General features: G+C 42.5%; 1 long non-coding RNA gene across 1 annotated transcript in view; it reads right to left on the bottom strand.

The window, feature by feature from the left end:
• Positions 1–26,095, bottom strand: part of LOC123613548 (uncharacterized) — a 99,021-nt gene that overhangs the window by 803 nt on the left and 72,123 nt on the right. The window contains exon 2 of the long non-coding RNA XR_012502274.1: positions 294–540. This is a non-coding gene — a long non-coding RNA (uncharacterized LOC123613548). The remainder of the gene's footprint in view (positions 1–293; positions 541–26,095) is intronic.

Genomic DNA, 26,095 nt, shown 5'->3' with positions numbered 1-26,095 from the left:
AGGTCCACTCCCACTAAGCAGCAGAGTGAGACCTGAACGCCAGTGGCTCCCCCAGCAGACCCCTGCCCTTTCTGTGACTGCAAAGGCCATCCTTTATGAGATTCTCTGTGTTTGTCTAAAATACAGTCCTAGGAAGTTCTACAAACCCTTGCTTTGCAAAGGGTGACCCATGACCCAGCAGCACTGGCATCAGCTGGAAACCTGTTAGAAATGCAGAATCTCAGGCCCCTCCTCAGACCTACTCAATCTGAACCTGCTATTGTGATAAGGCCTCCCAGGGAACACAAGTGCACCTTAAAGTTTGAGAAGCACCAACATCTCAAATACAAACAGTCAGAGTCCGCAGAAGTCTCCTAGCTTAGTCGTCCAACACTGGGAATTACTGCAGCTCCGAGTGGCCCCAGAGGACCACGATGGTTACTTATTGATCCGCATTAGCAGGTGGCTCTTTAGTTCTCCAGGCAGAAACCTGTGACCTTCATGGGAGAAGCCTGAATGATTCTCAGTCGCTACTTAGGAATCTACATCCATTTTTGGTATCTAGGAAACAAGGAAGAGGTTTTTTTGGTTTGTTTTTTGTTTTCTTTAAATATCAGATGACTGTGACTCTTTTGTTAACTTCTGCTTACTTTGCTTTGGCTTTGGTTTCATGAAACCAGAACCTCCTATTTACACAGGGTTTACATAAGGTTCATTGTTCTTTCTGTGGCACAAAGAGGCAGCCTAGGGAAGAGAAAAAAGCAAGAGCAGTGGGCCCAGAGTCCCCCAGAGCTGAGTTCCAATACTGCCTCAAATATTTAACAGCTGTGTGTCCTGAAGCAGGGCAGTTTACCTCTCTGAACTTCACTCTCCTCATCAGTAAAATCGTTATGCCGATAAGAACTAACTTAAGGCGAGTCACAAGAGATTATATACATGAAAGTTCCCAGGCAAGTGTTTAGTAGGATGCAGAGCTGTGTAATTTAGAAAGGTAGTAAATAGAGCATGCAATAAATACTTCCTGAGCAGCTACACTGTGAGCAGACACAGGGCATATGCTACTAAGTGAGACATACAGTGACGCCTCCATTAGAACTACTGCCCATTGAGAAAGTAAGGGAAAAAATGACTGAGTGCTTGCTATGTATGTGCAAGGCACTGTTCTAAGGACTTTACTTGGATGGACTGATTTAATCATCACTGCTATCCAGTGGTTCTAGGTACTATCCTTAACTCACTTTACAGATGAGGAAACTGAGGTGCATAGGAGTTAAGTAACCTGGTTAAAGGCTGTACAGCTAGTAAGTAGACACACCTAGGTCATTATCCCAACAGGTCGGTTCTGGAGCCCAGTTTCTTAAGCTCTCTGCTACCGTGCCTCACTATACGCAGCAACTAAATATATATAAATATATGCTCCAAGAGGAGATGGCCAGGGAGCTGGAAGAGTGTATCACAGAGCCCCAACCCCATCTGAGGGGCTAGATCAGGCTCTCTGTGAAGGTGACGAGAAGGAGGATGAGAAGGAGGTGATGAGAACTCAGGCAAAGAAGGGGAAGAATCACCCCAGCCAGGAAAGAACAGGGGTGAAGACCTGGGATTAACTGAGAGCTCAGGTAATTTAATATTAAGTGACAGAAGAGCTCTTGATTCCTGAGGACTGCAGCTCAAAACTCAACCAACCAACCCAAACGTTCATGAAGACAATCTCTTGAATGTTACTTCTGTCATGTATACATTCCCAACTTTTACCCGGGGCCACTATCAATACCTGTCCTGGTCAGAGAGAGACAGGTGAGCTGGCAATGAGAAGGACAGAGACCAAGGGCTTTGGCATCGAGTCTGGCCATGGATCCACGGATTCCTCCTTTCTGTATGACCTTGAGAAGATGATTTTAAATTGTCTCCTATAACTTAGTTTCCTTATCTGGAAAACAGGAATAATAATACTACTTTTTGTAACTGTGGTAAAGATGAAGTAAGCCATGCGTGTATGGCGCTGGCCTATAGCAGGGGCTCAGGGAATGTCTTCCCCCTCCCCTTCTCAGTGGTCAAAGCTGGAAGATGGCAGTTGTTCAGGGAAACCAGACACTATCTCCAAACATCCAGGTCCCCTCACCCACCCTCCATCTTTGAAGGTATCTGGTTTACCTGATGTCTTAAGCAATGATTGGTTGTCAAGTTCTATCATAGTGTACCCATGAGACTTGTCAAAAAAGTCTTTGTTTGTTTAAGATCCTTCAGAGGAAGCAAAACTCCAAATTGGACGAAGATACCCAAGTGCCCTATTGAGAGTCTCTCTTATAAACAAGTAAACAAAATGTGAAACTAGACAATCAAATTACAATATAAGAAAACGGCTAATAAAACGAATGGGGTTTTTCTGTTCCTAGCAGTGCACACTAAAGGAATATGTATGCCTTCAATCTCCACCAATGCCAGAGAGACAATTTTGGAGTCAACAAAGACAGTCTTTTTCAGGGATACCTGAACTTCAGAATTGAAATCATCTTAAAGAACACTGGGCTAAGCCCCCTGTTTGCCAACATTTATGAGTGATTTTTAAAGCTGAAGCAAAAATCACATGGGGTTATTGGCAGAGTTAGGACTTGAACTTGGGACTCCTGGGGCCATCAAGGGGCAGTATGTGCCCTGATCAGCTAAGGAGATTTGCTGCTCAACACAAAGAATTCAAGTCTCAATGTTTAAGCAGAAAGCTGTGGATAAGTGGCTAAATTCCCTTCTTTGAAGAGCGAAAATAGAGTTAAAACTGCTATAAAGCAACAAAGCCTCAATTCAACATATCTAAGGACATATTCTCTTTTCCTAATAGATGTAATAATCCTCATGCTTGTCATTTCTCATTGACCCCTTTGTGGGAAGTTAGTAAAGTTTGCTTAGATTTGCATGTGATTTCCATACTGGTCACCCAATCCCAAACTCACGTCAGTGGGTAATCACAGGCCAGTTCCTGTTCTGGTTCTTGGTCATTAAGCAAGAATGCTGAGTGCTTTAGCCTCTGCCAGGCAAAGCCATCACCCAAGGAAAGGAAGGCTATTCTCCATCATGGCATCCTTCCAGCTGGGGATCAAGGCAGCCTTCCTAATCCTGATGCCCTTCAAATGCCTTTCAAAAAGGCCACAAAGGACTCCCCAGTGCAGTGATGCAGTGTGTGGTCCGAACAAGTCAGCTATGAAAGAAACGTCTGGGGCAACTGAGGACATTTGAATTTGGAATGGGCATGACATGGCACTAGGAAATGACTGTTAATTTTGAGCGGTATGATAATTGTATGATCATTATGTAAGATAATAGCCTCATTTTTAGAGACGCATTATGGAATATTTGGAGTGAAATGTCAAGATGTCTGTAATTTGCTTTAAAACATAAACTACTCTAAAATACTAAGCAAATTTTCAAGGATAAATCAAATGCAGCAAAATGTTAGTAAGTATAAAATCAAGGTTTAAGTATCTATTACAATATGCTGTCTACTTTTCTGTGTGTAAAAATTTTAAAAGGAAATAAAGTTATTCTTTTAGAATTTAAAAAGAGCTATGAAACATCACCTCTTGTTATTCTGTTTGTCCAGCCAAAAGTCCATTTCCAAAGATAGATGCTATGATAAAGAAAATAAGAATTTTCTTTTTTATGTAAAAAGAACACACAGTTAACTAATACATGAATATTTACTCATTGCAAAAACTCCCAAACATCAAGAAGTATAAAAAGTAACAAATGAAAGTCCTTCTCTGTGGACTGTCCTCTCCCCGTCAAATTCCTCCAATAGCTCCTGCCCACCCCCTGCCCACCCTTCTCCGCACCATTAACAGTTTAGTGGAAGTGACTAGGAAAATGGATTTGTGTTCCTGGGCCAACTTAATGCTGAAATCATCCATGAAAAAAAGTGATAAAAGCAGAGTAGAGGGGTGGAGGGGGGACAGGGGCAGGAGAGGAAACAAGCTTTCTGAAGCGCTGAAGAGCTGGACGCAGGTATATTATTTTTGGAGAGACGCCTAGGTGCTCATTCTGTTTTCTCCCCAAGAGGAGAATATGGCCCTCCTAATACTGAGTTCAGTTCATCATCCAGGAAAGCCAGAACTTTGCAGATATTCCTTCCCTTAAACCGAAATGCCAAGGTCAGTAAAGGAAAATCCTTCTCCCAAGGTTGTATGGTCATAAAGTGAACATTCTCAATGCTGCTTTCTGAACATGGCAGGGTCCAGTCTGGGAAGAGAGTGTCACCTCCAGTGTTTGGCCCTGACAAGGACCCAAGGCTCCAGAGTGGAAACCATGACAAGATGGTTCCCTTACACAGTGAACCCTTGGTTAAGAAATGGGAGCTCATGTTAAATGTGTAAGTGTCATCTGTTTTCATCAAGTAGCCAAATAGGCACTGTGTAGCACCAAACACATTGGTGTTTTCATGAAAACAAACAGTTTGGTATGATTTATATTCTTACGGTCCCTGAAACTTGATAGAAGCAAATTTTGTACTAACAGCCGCACACATGTACAACAGCTTATACCTGAAATGACAAAGGAATCATCAACCTTTAGAAAACATGACTCCGGTCCTCTCAGAGTACTCTGATGCGCTAGGTTTGACTCTGGCGGTCTGGTGGAAGACACTGAGCAAACTGTTGGGAATGCCTCACATTGTGTTGAAACAATGGACTGGCTCTCTTGTTTTGGGTGGTATGGTTGTGTTTTCCAGAAACTGGATGAATCATTTGTCTCAAGCAGGCAGTGGCCATGCCAGCTTGGCTGTGCTCCAGGTAGCCTTTCCTAAAATCTGCAGAAGAAATGTGTGCTATTAGAAATGTTTGAGACATATTTCCTGGAAGAAAAGTCCTAGGTGATCAAGATCTCCTTCTCATCTATCTCTACGAAAAAAAGGGCTCCTTCTGGGTCTTTCTTCTCTTAGATCTGTGAGTATAATTATCTGAAAAGGATCAACCAGGCCATGATTTTACAGAGGGAAAGGAAGTAGTATTCCTCAGTGCTTTAGCAATGTATATCAGTTAAGAATGCTTTGGTTGCAAATAAGAGAAACAGGGTCTAACAGAGGCTTAAGCAAATATGAGATTTTTCTCCATCATATATCAAGAAATTTATAGAGAAATTAATCCTAAAGTAATATGGCAGCTCAAGGATACCTATCAAGAATACCCATTCCTTTTGTCTTTCAACTTCACTATCCTTAATAAATCGGTCTTTCATTCTCATTGCTATTGTCTAATTGTTACAAAATGGATTCCATAGCTCCAAGGAACACAACTTTAATAAAGGCTGAAAGAAGAAGAAAGAAGTTATCTATCTGTCCCTTTTATTTGGAAAGAAAACATCTCAGCCTTCCAGCCAAGTTCCCCTCAACTCTCATTGGCCTGAACTGGATTTCATCATCTCCCTTAGCTGAAGGGAAGCAAGAAAATTGCCTTTTACAAAAGGAAAAGGTGTTCATGACTGAATTCAAGCAATTATGATTTGCCACCTGGGACTCTACACATTGCAGAGGTTGCTGTTATCAAGAAGGAAGATGGAAGTGGATATTAAGCAGATAACTAACACTCCTGTACCATCCAATGACCATACTCCACCTTCAGTGCCTTGTACTCCGAAACTTCTTTCCCTCTTCTGCCTTTAACACAAGCAGAACATACAGCATTCTCATTTTTTAAGGCTTGGTTTAAGCCTTCCTGAATGGTCTCCTCCAGGACGTTATCTCTGAGGACTTTATCCCACAGAAATCATAGCTACCATTGATTGAATGTTTACTGTAAGCCAAACATTAGACTAAATTTGAAGTATTTTTAACAATTCTCAAAGAATCTCGCCAAATAGATGGCATCCCTCATCATACAGTAACTTTTCCACAGTCAGCACAATGAGTATGGAGTGAGGGCTGATTTGAACTCAACTCTATCTGAAGCCAAAGACCTTCTCTCTTTTCCCTCTAACACATGTGCCCTTTTTCTCTGCTGAATTCCTGTGGAACTCAGAGCACTGCCAAAGCCTCTGTTTTCTTCTGCATTACTCTATGAATTATTTATTTGTGTAAATTATACAGAAAGAGTTCTACTTCCTAGGGTCAGGGAGGTCTTCAAGTTGTCCTCGTCATTTATCTTCAACCATGTCTAACTAGCCAAGTAAGCTTTCTTTACAGGGTTGTTGCTTTTTTTTTTTTTAAACCCAGGGCCTAAGGAAAGCTTTCCCAGTGAAGACCTGACCTTAGTGTTCTTGTCTTATCAAGAATGAGGTGTTTGTTAAAATTATGGTATAGTGGTTCTCAATCTTGGCTGGTTTAGCTGGTCTCAGGTGGGACCCGGGTGGAGCCCAGACATTAGTATTTCTAAAAACCTCCTTAAGTTTTCATGTGCAGCCCAGATTACAGTTCTAAAATGAGACTGAGTCTCTGTATGTTTACCCAGCAGTTTCAGTCTGTTCTAATGATCAGGTTAGTCTGTGCAAGACCAGCCACTAATGACCTTTTTGAGGGAAGAGTAGAAACTCTTTCTTGGCTCTAGTCATGATGGACAATTTATTCTAGTCCTAGGCTTGAGTGTGTCAGAAGGGTGTTAGGGATTTTTGTAAAACATAACAGAGCCAACATCTACAGAACCTCTACTGCAATGCTAGTCACTACACTAAGAACTTTCAGTGGCTGATTATTTTCTCCCTTATATTACTCTTTGAGCCAGCTTTGTATTACCCCATTTTATAGTCAGGGAAAATTACTTAAGGATACATGGTTAGTAAATGGTGGAACCACGGGTCCAATCCAGGAAGCCTGACCTTGGTCTCTGGTTTTCTCGGTATGGTACTTCCTGCTCTGAAACACACTGGAGTCTTTCAATGGCATTATGAAGTAAAGTATTATCCTGTCTACTGAGTCAGAAAAGAGGATGGGAAGTTAGAGCCCAGGACTGGTCTGCACCTTTATCTTAGAGCAAAGGAATCTGACATTGAAAGAGAAATAAAGGCAGCCATTAGCTGTCAAGGGACTTATGCTTCTATAAAGCCAAGCTAAAGAATCTTCTACCATGTGTAAGACCTCACACTACACGCAGGGACTTGATCTTTTTAAGACATAACAACAGTTATTTCTAGGCAGTATGATACTGTGAATTAACTTTGGAATCCAGACTCTAGCAGAGTTTTACATGTTGGCCCCAAACTTGTAAGTAGGGTCCCACAAGCTAATCCCTAACTTTCTGAGCCTCCATAGCCTCACTTGTAAAAAAATAAAATAAAATAAAATGTTATGCTTCAAGTGGCTCTGAGAATAAAAGGAGATAATAAACATAATAGCTTATAAATAACTATAAATATTGCCTAATTCTATTCCCTAAGAAAAACCCGTTCAGTTCAGCCATCAGAGGGTTAAGAAAGCCAGCTTGAGTGCAATCACGAGGTTGAGATATTTGATTTCTGAACAAAGGTTCTATAATTTCAGCTTAGCTGTGCCTATACCCAGCTCCGTGCCCAATCCCTGCAGCAGCCTGTGGGACTTGTAAGCAGACCCAGAGCTCTGCAGTAATGCTCTTTGAAAAAGTACCGTGCTTTAATAAGTCACTTTTCTCTCCTCCGGCTAAGTTCACATGAATTAGATTGCAAGGCACTTTATGCAAAACGTCTGACCTTCACTGCCTCTGATTTGCATTGTCATCGTTCCTTTATTCTTCTAAAGTGCCTTCATTTTGCATAATGTTATAATGTTATTCAGGCTCTGCAGTTAGCACTATTTCATTTCTCCAATTATAACCATTTTAGGCAAAGCTATAGATAACCTTCAGATACCCATGCCTGTGTGATATTTCATTCACAAGGAGGAAGCAATGAAACTCGACTAAAAAAAAAAGAAAAAAAATTTTAAAAGCTCATTTTGGGTGGACTTTTAAAACTTCAAGACTAGATTTTCTTTCCCTTTTGGGGATTAAGAGAGAGTGTTGTCTCCATCCCCCATGAAAATCTCTGCATTACTGTTTAGTTATCACAGGCAAAGCTTCCTATTGAAGCAGGGCATCCACCCAAGCTGAATAACCCACTGCTATAACTTGAAGGGTTTCTTAACCTCAGATCTCTCTTCTAACCGTTCCCATAGATCCCACCCCGCTGCAGGAATGCCACCCCAAGGCCAAGGATGGAAATCAGTTAATGAACCAGTACCTGTAAGAAACAGGACATACTACATTGTTATCTGCCATTTGTTTGTCTAAATGGGATTGTGATCCTTTCTTTAAAGTTAGTTGGAGAGGACTGATAAATATATTCTGAGAGAAGGGGATGGAGAGGGAGGGAGGAAATTACCCCAAACCAAATGTCAACCCTTTCACACTTTTCCAAAGACCCTTGATTACAATTTGGACATGCTAAACAGTAGAAGGAAACATTTGTTTCTCATAGCATTTACCAAATACCTACTATTCTTCAGACAAATCAAGCCGCATACAATACAAAAATGCACCCACCTTCAACAGGGCTTACCATCCTAGTCACAAGACAGCGGTGAGCTAGGCAAACAGGACACGAATCATGACAAATTAGAGAGACTGAGTATCTGTACCAGAATTAAACTCTGACATACAACGAACAAGTGGCTCTTCTATTTCTGTTATTTCACTTTTCTTCACGTGAACCACAATTTGATAAATACTTCAGGAAATGACATGTAAAAATTTAGTCCATGCAAATTGAGAAATGAATTTTATCAACAGTCAAATCACACAGTCGTATTTAAGGCCATCTCTTTGAAATAATTGCTGTTTTTCTCGGTTCTCTCCTCACCCCTGCTCATCTCTGACTGTGCGGGAGGGTGGCTGACTTGACCCCGTGGGGCTGGGTGAAGGTCACTCCTAAGGCTGTCTGAGTGTGTGCTGGGCAGCATCTCACCTACCATCCTTGATTTTGCTTCATCCCTGGGTGTTCACTGATGCCGACATCCGTGAATAATGAACTCCTCTACAAACTTCTTCTCAGTCCATTTGAGTCTGATCCCTCTACCCCATAAGCCCCCACCAAGAACCTCCTTACTTCCTACTGACACTACAGACCTCTCTGAGTCTAGGCTAGTCCTTTTCACTAGCCTTGGACAGGATGCTACCTCTTGGCTTCTGTTGCAGTGTCTCCTCAACCCCACCTTAGTTGGCCCCACTGCAGACTTAAGGGCTCTAAACCCAGCGTCTCTTCTGTTTCACCAGGAATCTCAGGGCTGCCGACAAAACCCTCTCTACACCAGATCATCCTCAGAAACCATGCGGGGGCTCCTCTTCTTGGCTTGTGGCTGCTCTGCATTACAGTGTCCTCCCAGAGTCCTTAGCAGGGAGGCGGGCCAGAGCCCTCTCTGCCCTGCGTAGTTCCCCAGTTTAGCCAACGTATCTCCTTCCTTCTCCAGAGTGGAAGGTGAGGTTACATCCCTGAGTCCCTTTCTTTCCCATCTCTGACGTCTTTCTCAGTCCTCTAGGTTCAGAGAGAGCGAGCCTTTCCCTGTGCTATACTGACAGGATGTTGAGAAGCAGAAATATTAAAGTAAAATCAACTAATATATATGCAAAAATAACACTTTTTTTATCCTTAAATATCCAGATTCTCGGTCACCAAATGCTAGAGCAGCAATTTTTTGCTTCCCATTTTATAGATAATGAAGAAAGTCATAAATCAAATCAGTGCACGTCAATCCCACTATATTAACACCTCATGTTAAATATCCATCTCTTTATTGACACTACACTTTGGAAATTTTCCAACATAAATGTATCTTGTTTTCCTTTGAGGGATGCCCTTCTTGCTCCTGACCCTTAAAAGAGAGGCGTTTTCCCAGTTATTTACTTGGTTTCCATACTTTTTTTCTCTTCACTACTTTTTAATATGTGTGTGATTTCATCTACTCTAAGAATTTAGCCAGAATCTTTAAATCCAGACTCAACATTTTATTCTTGCCTTGCCCATTTTCCCAATTGTTGTTGGGAAAAGGATGGTTCTTCAAACTGGACATTCAAAGAACGGAATGGTCCCCATGGCATTGACTTTCTAATTTCTATTCGTATCACCCTTTCCTCAAACATCTTACTGTCATATGTGGGTCTTCATTCACCAACCCCCTGACCATGCTGGTTCCCACAGATTCTACCTTCTTGGTCCCCATGATCTTACCCTCATTTACTGCTCCCTGCCTTACTCCATACAGGACCTCATTACTTCTCAATGGGGCATGAAGTCAGGAAAGTATGATGGAGTAGAAAGAAAAGGAACTCACATTCCATCTTAGTATCCTGGCATCCTACATGCTCCAATACTTGGCCCCAAATACAGTTTGTGTCTTAATCTTGAATAAATGAATGAATGACATATACTTGTACACTCTCCATAATGAGCTCTGATTCCTTATCACAAGTTGCCTACCCACTGCACCTCACAATTTTGCTGCACGTCTACAGTTGAAGAACATTCACAGCTCTCCCTCACTGCTTTGAATTTCCAATGCTGAACACTTCAGTTTGTCCAGGGAGCTTCAGAATTGCTCAGCCCTATCACCCAGAGCCCAATCATCCACTAAGCCTGGCATCATGGCTGGGTGACAGCATCCCTCCCACTCATGATCTTCTCTTTATGCCTTTCTGCTCTCCCTTTAGAAACCAATTCTGCCTCTTGCTGCACTTTAAGCCATACTAGTCTCTCACTCAGCCTCTTTCATCATGAACAGGCTGACACAGGAACTCAGGAAGCCCATGATGTCTACAGAAAAGGAAAACCAATTTTTTTCTTTTTTGGCTAACATTTTTTTTCCTCCAAACTGTTGTCCTTTTTCCCAGAAATTTAGCTGTGTTATTTTTAACCTGAATTAGGTGTGTCTCTTTCCAGGAGACTTCCTTTCTATAAGCAGTGAGAAAAGCTTCAGAATGCATCTTCAGTTTTAACATATTAGTAATCATATTATTTATTAATTAGCCATCTCTGCAGCCTCAGTATTTTAACAAAGGACATAGGTGCTATTTTGAGCATTATTTTCATCTTGGGGCTTCTACACCACCATGATTTGTATAAAGAAGGAAAACATCTGATGACCCCGGAACAGTTCACAGTTCCCTTCATGAACTAATCATTTACTAGGACTGAGTGAATAGTCTACACTTGCCCTACCAGTTACTTATCGCTGTTTAACAAATCACTCCGTAATTTATTAGCTTTAAATGACAGCCAGGCATTATTTCTCTTGGACTTACAGATGATTGGGAAGTTCTGCTGAGCCGCGCTGAGCTTGCTTGACCTTGACCAGGCTCACTCATGCATTTGTGGTCAGCTGAGTTAGGCAGGCAGCTCAGCTAATCCCGGCTGAGCTTCTGTGTCACATGTTTGAAGGTGGACTGGTCCAAGATGATGTTGGCTGTGACAGTTCAGCTCTGTCTGATCGCTCACCCTACAGCAGGCTAATCCAGACGTGGTCCCACGGAGTTAGTAGGATTCCATATTCAAGAAAACTCAATCAAGCAAAAGAAGGGGAGACACTCAAGGGCTTTTTAAGCTTCTACTTGTGGCATGTTTGCTAGCATCCTAATAGTCAAAGTAATGTACAGCCTTAGCTCAAAATCATAGAGGGAAGGGCTTCTAGTTACAGGATAAAAAGCACGAATAATGAGAAGCCATTAAGTAAGCCCATCAATGCAATTGATTTACCACTTTCCAAAGTCTCCTTCTGACTGGCATACCTCATGAGAGTGTAACTATAACGCCCTACCTAATCTAACCCTGCTGGGAATGACACCATCATCACCGCCAACAACAAAAACAAGGTTCCATGGACCACCAACTGCAGTGCTTAGACTACAATATAAATGTTCTTATTCAATCTATACTCCAAAGTTCCATTTAATCCATAATCCAATCTATAAACTAGATGCTATTATTTCAAGTCAGGAGCTCTAATCCCAAACCCCATGAGCTTCAGCGTGAAGCTAGTCTTCCTACAATAACAAGTTTGCAATTATGTCTCCTATAGGAACACACATCATGATGATGGCCTTTTACTATATTTTGTTCTTGTCTCTCAGTAAAAACTCTTTGGTGAAGAGTTTATACATCAACTCTCTTATAGTAAAAATCATTTGCCAAAAGATGTGTGGATATACAGGAATTTATGAAACTGAGAGGTACAGTGAAAAATATTACTCAGGGATCATCTCTCAGTAATGGCTCACAAATCATTTTATACCACATCCTCAGGAACTTAGAATCTCTCTTACTCCTCTAAAATCATTGCTGAGCAACAAAAACAAAAAATGAAAATGGGAAAGAAACTGCTTTTGCGAGTATCCCTCAGCTCTGGGTTCATCCCTGCTAGACCTGCTTTTCACAAACATTCTGGATCCAGGAAGGAAATGACATACCCATGCAAACATGAAGCCAACTAACCATATTTAGTAGTGGTGAAGAATGAGGGAAATTATGGGGAGAGGAGATGCCTAGTACTTAATAAAGAAACCATCATCTTATCAGGCCTAATTTAAGATATTCTTTGACACAATAGACTCTTTAACAAATTCCACAAAGCAAAAAAAATCACTATGAAAATTTCATCGCCTACCAAATAAGCTTCTGAAATGACCAAGACTGTTTGGCAAGATAGTCTTTAAGTTGGGATTTCATCCTCCATGAAGGCTACACTATGAGGTGGAGAGGGACACTGCGGAGTATACCACAGTGCTTGTTGCAGGTTCTTTGTTGAGAGTGCTCAGGTTTAATTTGCATTACATGTTCCATGGCCCCTGGGAGTGCCCCAAGTACCCGTCTAAGTCAAGGGTCAATAAAGTTTTTCTCTAAAAGGCCAGATGATAAATCTGTTAGACTTTTCAGGCCATACAATTCTGCCATTTTGCACAAAAACAGCCCTAGACAATATGTAAATGAACGTCCATGGCTGTTTTCCTATAAAATTTTATTCAGGCTGTAATTTTCTGACAACTGGCCTAAACAATCAGGAAGTCTTGAGGGAGTCAAGCTCTGTTGCTTTGGAGAGTAAGTCTGGCTTCTGAGTAGGAGGAGGCATAGGCCTATTTAAGAGAAGCTAACTTCCCCTTCTTCTGGTCATACCTGGCAAATGGAATATGGACAGTTTCAGGTAAGAATGATGGGGTAACCCAGCGCACCTGACAGCCAAGAAGGGGATTCTGTTGGGGAAACTGAGTCTCACAGGGAGAACAAGACCGTGGCCACAGAAGAGCCTTGTTTCCCTCTGACACAAATTCAGGGTTTTTCTCTGGCAAAAGCTTAATTCTGAAGTGCTGAGAGATGTAAGGCAGGATGGACCAAAGGACTCAAGTCAAACATTTAAAAACCACTGGACTAGAAGCAAGGAGATCTGAGATCTGGTCCTAGCTTTGCCCACTAACCGCACGTGTCAATTACTTGATTATTGAGATCAAGTTTTCTCCAAAAATTAAAGAAGAGATTCTAGTGTTTTTCCTCTGTGTGCCCATCTGTATCAGAATTACTTAGGCTGCTCATTTAAAAGGCAAATTTCTGGACACTGTCCTAGACCCACTGAGTTATCATCTCTGTGGGTTGGAGCCTGGTGATACGTATGCACAGCATGAGTTCCAGGGGTTCTAAAACTCCAGGAAAGCTTCAGAAGCCCTGGACAAGAAAGAAATTCTCCAATAAGCCTTCCAGCCCTGATGTTCGGCACCTCTAAAATGTGGCATTAAATCCATCACCCTCTGCACTGCCGACTTCTCAGGGAGAAGTGCCTGTTAACTGTGACACATATGGCATTCATTAGAGTTGTGTGGAATTTTGGAAAGAATAACCAGCCTCACCTCTACCTCTGCATGGAGAAATGGTCTCTTGGCCTGGGCAGATGTGTTATTTGACAATCAGAAGGGAGAAAAAGAAATAACTAACTCCACACCCTTTTCCTCAGGCCCAAATGCAAATTTGGAACTCACTCTGCATACCTTTCCAGGGAGGCAGCCCCAGCTGATGAGGGACTTCGTGCTTGTAGCAACAGGCCCTGGAAGTTGAATCATACCCTTGAAACTGACATAGATCCCTTCAGTTCAACAGAGCAGCTGAGGGAGGAGGAAAGGTGTGTGTATGTGTGACTTTGGTGTCTGTGATGTGTGGGCTGTTCATGCGTGATAGTGTGTGTGGTGTGCATGGTGTTTCTGAGTGTGGTGTGTGTGTGTGCTGGGGGAGGGCAGGGTTAGGGGGATGGTTAGCCAAGAGAGCCAGAGTCCACAGATTCAACAGTCCCCACTCTGTGCCAACCCCCAGCCAGGCGCTAAGAGTACAGAGATGACTTAGAACAAGTCACTGGCGGGAAAAATCCTGAGTCCAGAGTGTAGCCTTTCCTGAGTGTCATGAGCCAGGCACTTTCCCTGCATCACCCTCTTTGAGACAGAGATTGTGGTTATTCCCATCTCACAGCTGAGGAAGAATGAGGCTCTGAGAGGTTAATAGCAGAACGCTGTGACAAACCTGAAAAACTTGAACCTAGGCAGCTCAGGCTCCAGGGCCCGTTCCATTAACAACCACCGTCATAGTAGCTGATCTTTACTGAGGGTTTTGCACACGTCATGATCTCAGGATGCACGCAACCAACCCCCTGAGGTAAATGCAACTATTCTCATTGTCCCAGTGAGTGAACTGTCCAAGGCCATAGAGTCTTGTAGAGTGGTTGACCCAGGATTTGAACCCAGCAACCCTGCAGCTCCAGGGTGTGTGCTCCCAGCATTCTGTTACTTTGCCTCTTAAAGGCAGACAAACGCGGAAATAAATGACAACACGAAAGATGCATGTATACGGTTAGAGGGAGAAAAGGTAACTTTCTGGGGGAGGCCACAGAAGACTTCCCTAGGAAGCGCTGTTCTCTTGCATTTTCAAACCTGACTTTTGGAGAACTAGCAGAGTCCATACTCCTCTGGCCATGAGTTTAAAGACAACAGAGAGAGTGTGATGGTTGTAATTTCATCCCTGCTTGATTTGCCTTCAGTTGGTGGGGAGCAGGGAGTCGTGTTCTATTTCTTTTTCCTTTCTTTGAACATAAACTCCTTGATGAAATGTGAAATGCCTCTTTTGGTCACGTCAATAGCCTTAGAGTCCCCCCTCCCTGAGGAGTCAAAGAGCAGTCAAGGGCAGGCAAGTCTGCACATGAGCAGAGAAGAGGGAAAATGAAAAGCCCATATATGCAGAACAGTGCTGCCCAGAGAGCAAGGGGCTGGGGAATTGGAGAAAAAAGTCTTATTGTATATTTCATTCCCAGCTCCACCACAGTTTTTAGTCTTCTTTCCAAAATAACTGGAAATGGTTTATTAATAAGCTCATGATCACCATGTATTTCAGGAAGATAGGTCTGACTGGCTACATTCCCAAAAGATTATGGGAGCTTACCCTCCACAAGTCTGGGTTTAGCCATGCAGGACATTAATGACCGCAGCCTGAGCCTAAAGGTTGTTGCAACTATAGTGTGTTTGTTTTATAAAGGAAAAATTGAAAATAAAACAATATATGCAAGAGAAGGATCTAATTTAATTAAGTGAATGAGTACAGAAGCCACACTGAAGACACCTTAGTAAGCCACTCAGTGCGCTCGCATGCACGTGTGTGTGTGTGTGTGTGTGTGTTCACACATCACTTCTGGTCACCCAGCACTTGCATATTTCTAGGAATGGGAGGCCACCCCTTGCCTAGGCAGGTCACCTCACTGCTTTGTAATTCAGATGGTAGATGGGCTCCTTATAATGGTCACCATTTGTCCCAGTTCTGACTTCTGAAGTTACTCAGAGTCGATTTTAAAGACTTTTTAGTGACTTCAAAACCTTTTTGGAAGAAAGACATGAAAAGCAAACATACATAAGTAAAATAAAGAAACACATGAATCCTTCTCCACATAAAAAGCCTATTGATTATTTGAAGATGACTAATAAATCCCTCTAATCCTCTCTTCTCCATCCAGCTTGAACACCACTTCTGCTCAGCTCCACTCCCCACGTCCAGAGTCACATGACTCTCCCCAGACATGCACATGTGCTCACACGCGCACACACACTACCAGCTGGTGGGCTCTACTTTCTTTTAAAACTCTGTGACTGATGTTGTCCTTAAGTGAAGTGTGATGTGCCCAGGAGACTTCCTTTATAGTTAAGTTTGCTGCTGCTCCAACTCAGCACTTATGTCTGCAACATTATAATCGCACCCCCTGCCCTGTATTCAGTTTCCCAGTTTGTAGCTCAGCTCATCATTGGGTCTTCCTGCCAATTCCTGAGTGTGTCCCCATCTTACAACCACTCTTCTTTAACGACTAGGTCCTGTCTCATCACAGTTGTTTCTTCTTGGACTGAAGTCTTGATTGCAGGTCCCTAACCAGCAGTATCTCCTGACATCATGGCATCAGACACTTTAACCAACTCAGTCTTTATTTCAAACAATCAATTAAATGTTTACAGGGAAGGCTAAAGACAAACAGATATGAAGTTAGCTAAAGATCATTCCATTCTTCAACCAGTGTGGAGCCACGGCGTTTACTATCACTCAGACTTCATTCCTCAAGTATTTCTTCCAAGGCATCCTGAAGGAAACTTCCATGTCCCTTGCTGAAATTGGCACACATGGCATCAGAGTACCCAGTGCTTTGATAGTCTAGCAACCCTATCAGAAAAGAAGAGAGGTGAATTTGTCATCATCTCTCTTTTTCTTACGTAAGCCATACCAGTTCCTGGTGTCACTGCCACCTTCCCTAAGTGCTGAGAAAAAAAATGTTTCTGCATCTTGACCTCTGTGCTTCCATAGTACTTCCTCATGTATCCTCCTCTCCATGTTCTACCAATTCCAGCTGGAAGATCGCTGTCCTTGACAAAGACTACATATTTTATAAAACTTACACAGCATTGTTTCCCACTCTTCTCTGTTGACATTTTGTTTTCTGCCCTGGGCAATGAGCCTCTTCCTTCCTTCCTTCCTGACTCCTTATTGTGAAAATAGCTTCTAAATAGTCCCACTCCAACTCTCTATACCCTTTCAATTCTGAGTACTTTTCACAAGTCTCAGTTTATTCAACAATTATTAATTGAAGACTCACTATGTCCAGCATGTACTCAGTGTCGAGGATACGCTGATGGACAGACTGACGGGGCCCCTGCCTCACTCATCTCATAGGGAGCATCCGTTTCCTGTAGGTGAGGCTGGGATTAACCCGTGCCTGAGTCTTAGGGAGAGTGTGCCGCATGATGGAGCTAGGAATCTAATCCAAGTGCCCTAGCTGCCATGTGATACTAGCACCAAGGAAATATTACGGAGTACACTGTTAGGAGGTCCCATGAGCCTCCTTCTGACATCATCTGCTTCCATTCAACTCATTATCAACTAATCCTTATTAAATGGTTACCGGATAGGGTAGTTAAGGTATAACTGATAACAGCTAAGGCGTGAGCCTCTCTCACCGAGACTGGAGCAAGTGGCTTTATTCATATCTCCACACTCTGAGATGGGGTGGGAAATGGTTTAAGCGGCTGTCCTCTCCCCCATCATATACCAGTGAGCCCTAATTCAGTCTTCCCATAGCTCTCAAACATTAGGCTCTAAAGACAGTGAACAGAAGATTGTTATACTCCGTGATAACACATCCTTTGCCTTACGAACCCACCCACTTCTTCACTCATTCCCCAAGTGGTGAGGTGTAAAAAGGGCTTCAGTAGCAGTGGGCAGTGGATCTGGGCTTTTGTCTCACTCCCGTCACTGGCTCAGTGCGGGACCACAGGAAGTCATTATACCTCTCTGGGACTCCTTTTCTTCAAGTGTGAAATCAAGGACTTAGATCTGAAGATTCTTGAAAGAAGACCATGCCCTAAAGTTCTAAGGGGTCAACTGCCCAGTTCCAGAGACATATGGCTGTGCACAGATGTGAGCAATCACCAGCCTGTCCCAAGAGCACTTAGCTCCGTGGAAACGAGGACACAGCCCTTCGGGGGCTCCTGTCTGTGACCTGAGAATTCACGTTCTTTCCTAAGAGCTCATCTGCTCATTCAGACAGTCTTCACGGGGCTTAGACCATGAACAGCACTGGCTCCGTGGCAGCAGGCTGGCAGCCTGGCTGTGCTACTTCCAATGTGTGGACTTGAGGAAGCCACGTTACCTCTGTGAGCCTCTTTACTTCTCTGTAAATCTGGCATAATGGTACACAGTCCAAGGCAGTGATGGGTCTGGAAATTTTATGACCATATTACTCATCTGCTTGAAAGATGAGGGCCTCTGAGGGCCTCACCTTGAAACTGTGATTGTGAAGTCAGCAGGAGTACATGGTTTTGCTTAGACTGTTTGTTTATTTGAGGTGTCTAGAGTGTGAACGTGGTGTAGGTTATGCGAGTGGTGGGGCTCAAGCCTCCTGAGGTTACCCCAAAAGCACAGACGTTATTAACGGTGCTGTTAGGACAATTTAGTATGATTTCGTATGCCTGAGTGCCTGGCATGTGTGCAAAAAAAAAAAAAAAAAAAAAACCAACATGCTGGTTTTGAACATGAGTCTGCTTTGTGCCAAGCCCTAGGTGAAATACACACAGCAATGACGTCCTTTGTCCTGCAGTAAGGTCCACTCCATGAGAGCAAGAAAGCATTTTTGGAGGGGCTGCATGTAAGGAAACAAAATGATCCTCTCCTGGGAAATAACTATCTTATTCTTAAGACTGGAAATAAATCATTGAGGTTTTGGAACGTATCAGACAGTAGCTGCATGGTCGTGTCAGTCCTCAGCTAAAGCACTGGGCTTGCAGAGCTGAGGAGTCAGGATTTGTTTATCCTAGCCATGACAACATTTAGAAATTGAATTTGTGCCTGACGCCTAGCAGGCCTTCAAAAAGTGTTCAATGAATGAACAGATGAATTAACGAACTACTGTATAAATAAACAGAACAATAGAATACTTTTTAAGGCCAGCACTGTGAATTTTCAATTTCATACATACTTTCCCACTCCCCAAGTTTAGTCTATCTGAAGGCAATAGTCTAGAATATTTTATCCCCATAACATGCATAACCACAGGAGAGTGCTCAAAATATTCTGTAAATTGAAAAATTTTTCTTCTAGCCCTGGCAAATTCTACTCTGAGCTTTTAAATAGTAGGTAGGTAGGTAGGTAGGTAAGTAGGTAGGTAGATAGATAGATAGATAGACAGACAGACCATCCTCTGAAATCCAAGAGTTTGTAAGAGTTGTCTCCAATATCCATTCCCCACTTCCCCATCATTAACAGGCACCTGCTTTTTCAGTTGGGCACACAGCTGCCCAGGATAAACACTACATTTTCCTGCCTCCCTTGGAACTAACTAGGTATGGTCATCTGGTAAGTTCCACCCAATGGAATGTAAGAGAAGTGGTGAGGGTGACTTCCTGGAAATGTTCTTAATTAGAGAAGGCTGTTCTTGCCTTTATTCTTTCCTCTTAAATGCTGGCTGAAAAAAACAACCATCTTGAAGCTTGAGATGAACTTGGGAATGGAAGATACATGTAAAAAACATGGAGGAAAAAACAGGAAGATGGACCCTCCTATGGGTCACTTCAGACCTTATCTAAAAGAGAAATAAACTTTAATTTGGAAAACAGAGCAAAACAAAACAAAACCGCTATCTTGGTGTTTTCTTTCCCACATAGTCAAAGCAAATCCTGACTTCATACAGAGCTGATGTTCAGAAACCTTTGGAAATACTATTCGTACAATGTGTTGCACACACACACACACACAAAAAGTGAGCATTGGACTAGGAAATGGTCACTGGACAGAGTGAAGTGTAACTGATAACAACTAAGGTGAGTTCTCATCCAGCTTCTATCACTAGTGAGCTGACTGACACTCAATAAATCACTTCCTTTTTAAAGCCTCAGTTTGCCCCTTGGCAGAATATGGGCATTAAATAAATATCTCTTCTACAAATTTACTATCCTGTGATAATTTTTAGAAAAATACAGCATGAGCTCCTGTGCAAAATATCCTGTCAAGTTTAAGGATATTAAGAAAAAAAGAATCTGGTTGTAAACACACTCTGTCAATATTTGCTGGGCACCTGACTCATGCCAGGTACTGTGCAAGGTACTGGGAATATAAGAGGTGACCTCAACAGACACATTAACAAATATTGATAAATAATTGTAAACAGAAAAAGATTTGCATAGAGGAGAAGTACCTGTCACGGAACCATGTGTCAGAGGACACTACCTGGTTGTGGGAATAGATCAGGAAGAAATACATGAGAAAGTGATACTTTAAACTGAAATATGAAGATGAATGGCAGTTGACTAGGTGGAGAGTAGGAAGAAAACACACAAAAACATGTATCTTAAGTGAACTTGAAGGGTTCCTTAAGGACAAGTTAATCAAGAGTTTTGAGCCACAATAAGAGACTCAGGCCCCTCAGACTTACTCTCTCCCAGACCTGGCTCTATTATAAACTGGTGCCTCCCAGCAAAATCTCCACCCAATCCTGAATATTCATGACTTCAGCTCTGGAAGAAATTTTTTCATAAAGTGGCAACAACTGAGCATTTTTAGACTAGCTACCCTTCCTTTCATGTGTACAGCAGTTTTCAACTTACTGTATACAAAGCAAACTCACATGTACAATTTCACATAATATACAAGGTAGGTGGTATTAGTCTCAATTATAGGGCAGAAATGGAAACCTGGCGAAGTCAAGGGGCATACTTATGCCTATGTGGTGGGAACTGAATTTTTCCTCTGATCTTCCATTTCCTGGTCCAGTGTCTGTCCACCCCTCTCTTTCTAGTGCAGACATTTTCACACAAAGTGTGACTATAAGGGAAAGAAATTCATTTATCCCTTTTAAAGGAAAACTGGCCAATTAATCCAACAAAGCGAATGAGAGAGATTAAAGTCAAATAATTTCTTCACTCCATTTAGGACCTGCTTCCAAGTCACACAAGAAAATAAATGAAGACTTCAAATCCACCCTTTGGGTTTTGACCCTAAACATTATTACACAGCTTGATCAGAGCCTTTATTCAGCAGAATTGGCTCTAAACGACACTTGTCTGTTCCCAGAGAATCGACTCCACCCTCCAAGGATAAAGATTCAGCACCATAGGGAAGATTCAAAAGAATGTGCTGTAAGCCCTGAAGGCAGTTCTCAGGAATGTCCAAACATGTTTTGAGCAGTGGCAATGCCCTCTGAATAAGAGTTCACCTGGATGAGAGCTTTAATGGTAATCAGCAGTTCTTTAAATAATTTGGTTCTGATATACAAAAATACATTGAATTACACACGTTTAACTGGGTGAATTGTATGATGTGGGAATTATATCTCAATAATGTGATTTGTAAACTGTAATCTCATTGGTTTATCCTGTACATAGGGTTCCAACTGGGATAGTTGCTGCAAAGCTCATAGAGATAGCTTCACACCCATAGGTTGCAGTTAATTTGGAGACACATAAACCTACCATCAGCCTTGTTCCTTCCTGCTCATGAGACAGCTGGTGACCTCTCTCCACCTCCTTGTGTTCCATGAGCTCATCACCTCTATTACTTCATAGGAGCCCAGGGGCCTAGATGGAGTCTTCCTGTCTTTCTTCAACAGAGATCTTCACAATGAGAGTCTTTAAAAGAGAAGAATCTCCAGGTCTTGGGTCAGCTGCCTTGGGGCCTGCCAAGAGTTCACAGAAACTCACAAATCTCCCAAGGCTCCTCATGAAAACCATTTCCTCAAGAAAATTCAAGAAGATTCCCTACAGCAGAGTTCAAGGAAGCTTCAGAAATCTCCAACTTGTGGGGGCAGCAAATGAGAACACAAACGTTGGAGAGGTTAAAGCTCATTACTCTGAGGACTGCATTTGGTCAATGGCCTGGGGCCTTTTAAAACTAGCCCCAGAGTTAACTCTGAGTTGCGAGATTAATTGGGTGAAAGGCATTCACACCTTGACATTCAAGAGAACACCCTCATTAGCAAAACACACTAATACTTGAGAAAACTGAGTGAGGAACTGGAGAGTCTAGTTTACAATGAGTTTTACCTAAAACTGACCTAAATACACACACAAACACAAACACACACACTTTATATATCATTTTGACATTTATGCATAAAATTCTCTCTTCATCTTTTATATCCTCTTTCTCTCTCTCCCCTTTTTGCTTTCTTTTCCTACACTCTTTTTTTTAACTCATTCATCAAAGGGTATACCCAGTGCCAAGCACTGATGGGACAACACTGCCACAGTTCCTTCTCTCTCATAATTTATGGTTGTTGGGATACTTCCAGATAAAGAGTCTAGAACATTGCAAAATTGCTTCTCATGCTCATTTTTGCAGGCTGCTCGGTCTAGAGCCATGTGTGTAAAATGCAGTTCATGTGAAGATGTGTCATGCCTGGAAAATGCCTTCTTTGGTCAAGATTAGATTGCGTTTGGTCACCAACCAGTCCTGAGGTTTCCAGAGGCACCACTGAAGCTTGGCGGAATCACAAAAGCCCAGGGACCCAGGGGAATCCCAACTGTTACTATCCCTGGAACAGCATGGGAGGGCCCAAATCACAGCAATCTTGGTTTTCAATATCCAGCTGCCCGAAAGAAAGCTGGTTTTAATTCCTCAGAAGTGGGGCCAAACATCACAATGCATGATTTAGGAGCAGGGAATTGTCAACGTGCCAGTGTTACCAGGATCCCAAGGTTACTGATACCTATAGAAACGTTGGTGGGACCATAAGTACCTTGGTATTGACTCACACACCAGGGGTTCAAGTGGCACTGGAATGGTATTTCCAGGATAGAAGATCATACTTATCGAGTTCATTAGGATTAAGTTTGGCTGTGAGTAAGGGACCTAGAAAATGACCGCTTAAGTAAAAAAAAAAAGTTCATTTCTCTCTCACATTTAACAAGTCTTGAGGTAGCTCCCCAATGTCAGCACTCAGGATCCTTCTGTATTTGGGCCTTCATTTCCCAAAATATCCTCATGATCCAAATTTCTTTCTGAAATTAATTATTGCATATTTCAGGAACTAAACAGAAATGAGTTGAGGACAAGACTCCTTTCTTTTAAAGAAAACTCCTGGAAGAGCTCAGCGACACTGTGGCTTATATAACATTTGCCAAAATTTAGTCACATGACCATACCTTTTGTCAGGAAAGGTGGGAAATTTGATAGGGCAACGATATGCCCAAATAAATATTATGGTCTGTAACTAAATGGAAAGGGAGCATGGATTATGAGCTCACTTAGAGATAATCTCTGTCACGGTCATCAATGGATTAGCTAAAAAGAAAATTTTTTTAAAGTTTCATAAACTACTCATAGTATTAACTACCTAAGGTTCTTGGGAAGGAAAATTTCTGCCTTTCTGAGCCTCGATTTCTTCAACCATAAAATGAAGACATGTGATCACTTTGGTAGCACCTCTCATTTTCCTTAAAGCCTATTTGATTTGGGTAGATTACGTAGAGGAATTTTTTTTTCAATTCCTGGGCTCTAAGAGTCTTCACAACTATCTGCAAAACCTGGGTATCTTTCCGTAGTAGGTGTCTGACCAGGATATGTCACATTAGTAAGAAAACAAACCTATCAGAGTGTGGTTGAGCTAATGACGAGAAAGAACAAGGTCCATTAAACTCCAGGTTAATTGCCAATAAGTGGTTAACTCCCAATGAAGCAGTTGACTTAAAAACCAGTTAGAATTACATCAGTCCTTATTTTTTCAAAAACATTGTGAGGATAAATGACTCTTTTTGTGCTATGGAAGTGCAACTGATCCTCTCTGGGGAACCCAATGAGGACCCAGAAGGGAAGGAAAACGAACCTCACGGCACCTTGTTCAATCTTCACAAACACAGATGCTAACTCAGCTTCTGGGATTTAAATCAATCTGTGTGTGCACATACACATGATTACAAGAGGAGAGGAGCGTGTCTAAGAGAAGTCCCCATGCCTAGGTTTTTCTGGCAGCTGACCAGTGAAGTTTTCATATTCCTATTGCTGACCCAAAATCTAGACATAGTCTTAAACTTTCACCTTCACTGTCCCTCAACCACCTAACACACAAGACTAGCAATTACATTATCACCGTCACCAAAAATGAATCCAATTCGCATATCTCAGATTCTGAAATGTATTTACTCATACAACCTGAGATGCTATCACAATGTTGAGGCTAAGAATTCAGATTCAGGAACTGGATGCCTGGAGACGCTAGTTCCTGTTCTGAAATTTATAGGCCGTGTGACATTTTAAACTTTTATACACCTCAGTTTCCTCATCTGCAATACTGGGAGTGAGAAAGACATTTATCTCTTTATGGGAGTATGAAGTACAAGAAATCCTGGAATATAAGCAATTGAGAAATGTTACTTTAACAAGAAGCAAGCAAACTTTTATTCCTCTACATTCCACTTTATTTCCACTAAAATTTCTCTTGGGCCTTATTTCCAGCTCTTCCTAAATCCCTCCCACTTCCCCAGATCCATGGTTCTCCCTAGCTCTCCTTTACTGCTAGCTGGGGCCCAGGGCAGCTGTTTCACCTGCAGTGGTGCAAGCCCCTCCTGTCTTCCTGACCTTCCATGTCATCGGCCTTTCCAATTCCCACCCTCCAATTCCAGGCCTTTGAGCACTGGTAGGAGAAGAACACTTACAGCGGTAATTAGCAACACCATACAGTCACACCCAGCCTCAGCTGGGTTCGGAATGCTAAGAGGCACCTCTATTAGTCATATCTGGTTCCCACTTTCCACAGTGAGGTTCCCACTTTCCACACACGAAGCTGTTATGCCAACCCTGCCCTCTCAGCGTGAATGAATTCTTTTCTTCATACATGTTCTAACTCACTCAGTCAATAAATATTAACTCAATCTCTTTCATGAGCTGGATTAGCAGTTTCCAAGTAGACTACTTCCACTAAGGGAAGTCTGAGACTCATTTGTTCATTCATTCATTCATTCATTCATTCAAAATGATTTTACTACTTCAGAGAGAACACCCAGACCAGATTGGAGGGATTGCCTCTTCTTATGTGTGCTTACAGCCCCTGATTTATCTCTACCGTAGGACTGTGAAATGTATTTTAATTGAGTATTTCCATTTCTCTCCACTACGGAGAGGCTGGGAGGGTAGGCACCATGTCTTATTTATGTTTGTATTCATAACACATAACACATAGCACGAAGACTGGCTTTGTCAAAACTTAATAACGTTGAGTGAATGAATGGTGCACCAACTTTAATTGCAGAGTCAGCTTCTTCTCAAAGAGGCACTTCTGGCTCTCCGCCACCCCGGACAAGGTAAGTCATCCTGTTTTACCCCCATAGCAGCCAACACTTCCATAGTTCACAGTCCTATCTACCCAGACAGTATCCCACTCCCCTACTAGACTGTAAGCTCCTTGAGAGAAGCCACTGCATCTGTAGGACACAGCCCAGTGTCGATTTGCTAAAAGAATGTCTGAACAGGGCTGAGATTAGCAACTGAACTGCTGAAAGCACTGACATGGGCCTTGGGTGGGTGGCCAGGCCCTGCTCACACTTCCTTCAGAGCCCCATGCCTGCATCGTGGAAAGACCCAACTCTCTGTGTGGCAAAGCTTTGGAATCCAGCTGCTAAAATCCAAAGGAGGGAAAGCAGGGCTGCCAGGGAGTCATGTGAAATGACTGTCCTGAGACCCCGTTTCATCATGTGTATGCACTTAGTGACACATCAGGAACCTTTTTTCCAGCAGCAAGTTTTTTTCCCTCCACTTGTGGACATGTTGAAAGATCACACATATGCTGTCAATGAAGTCACCGACAATCACAGGGAGCCAGCAGCAACAGCTGGTGGGTCCGAGTCACCCCAAGGAGATGTGAGAATCTCTTGGCCTCACATTGGGAAAGCAGTTTGAGGAAGGTAAAGACTCCGTGAAGAAAGAAAGAGAACAAAAACAACAAGGAGGAACTGTGTGCCTTGAGGCAGCTGCTGCTGTTACTAAAAACTAGGAAAGGAGGCCAGAGGGGCTCTCACCCGTGGATGACAGGGAAGCCTGTTATCAGCAGCCAGGGTGGCCAGCACTAGTACTCCCGGGGGAGCATCACCGCCTTTGTGGAATGAGATAGGAGACGTCCAGCTCCCAGCAGACCAGCTTTCTGATCTGAAATGCCTGG

The sequence above is a fragment of the Camelus bactrianus genome, chromosome 25, assembly GCF_048773025.1.
Source record: "Camelus bactrianus isolate YW-2024 breed Bactrian camel chromosome 25, ASM4877302v1, whole genome shotgun sequence".
Classification (NCBI taxonomy): domain Eukaryota; kingdom Metazoa; phylum Chordata; class Mammalia; order Artiodactyla; family Camelidae; genus Camelus; species Camelus bactrianus.
This window is presented reverse-complemented; position numbering and strand designations above follow the sequence as displayed.